Here is a 1,328-nt window from a genome sequence, read left to right as displayed (position 1 = left end):
CACGGCTATCAACTTTGGTAACAGAAAACGAGCAAGAATTGTGACTGTAGACCCAGAAATTAATAAAGATTCTTCAAAATGTCACATTGCAAAATTCAGTTGATCTCAGATTCTGTTGGTCGCGTGAACCTTTTCACATATGTTTATTGCCATATCATTGTTCAATAGAATAAACATTACATTTCACATTCAACAGTTTTTTTTCTGCTTTTTGTATTGTAAAGAATAATCGAGCAATACTATCCAGACCAGGGGCGTATTTAGAAAATGCACGAAGAGGGAGGGGAGGGACAAAATTGAGGTGTTCTCCGAGGCGACGTCCGAAGCTAATTGAGGCTCGGGGTTGCAAGAGGTCCGCAGAAGATTCAACGGATTCAGATGGCCGTGTTTAGACAGCTTAGAGGGTTTAATGTTCACAAATACAGGAAATGTTGACCATTTTGGATTGCGGGAACGATCAAAGAAAATTATTTGAGGACTTTCAGTATATAAGTCTTCCTATCCTGAAAAAGTTTGATATGAGAAATTTCTAGGTTTAAGCCCATTTTGCATTTTGACTTTCTGTCATAAGCGGCGAGTGAGACAAAACTTCAGGAGGCTGTAAAAAATATTTCCGCAAGCCAGAATCATGGGGGAAATTTTTCTGGAGTCCACCTAACTATACTCTATCAGAAAAACCAAGAATCATTCATGTTTCATTTTTTTTTCCATAAACCTGACTTTTTGGAGTAATTCTATTCGACTATATTTCTAAATGCAATAGAAACCCTAAAAGTACGTTGTTGTAAAAACTTGGCAGACGAGTTTCAATCACATTGACAAAGACTTGAACTTCCTTGTTTAGTTATATAATATACAACCGTAATCAGATTCTTGTGCATTAGTTTTACATTATAAAATGAACAGGGCGTGCATTCCAGTTGTTGTTTGATTTTGGAAAACGGAAAGTAAATTTGGAGGAATAATCGTACGAGAATAGTTTGTCAGTGATAGGGTAAGGTTTTTTCCTCAATTAATCAGCAGGCTAATTGAATGACAATTCAAAAAACATTGTTCAAACTGTGTAAAATATAGAGGCGGTGAAGATGCAGCTGCTCTGAAAGCCTGATGCAATTGAACAACTTTGAATTATCTCCAAAAATAATTTCATATATTAATACTGAATCTTTCACTAATTGGATTGTATTTTGACAAAGGTTTCTCTTCACTTTAAGTTATATTTATTTTGTAATTTAAGGACACATTCAGTCTTCAGTTTTTTTGTAACTGGGGTAAATAAGTGAATGGGCCGCCAGCTTACAAACCTATGATTTTGGGAAATATCTTCC

The sequence above is a fragment of the Lottia gigantea genome (assembly GCF_000327385.1).
Source record: "Lottia gigantea unplaced genomic scaffold LOTGIsca_321, whole genome shotgun sequence".
NCBI classification, from domain to species: Eukaryota; Metazoa; Mollusca; class Gastropoda; family Lottiidae; genus Lottia; species Lottia gigantea.
This window is presented reverse-complemented; position numbering follows the sequence as displayed.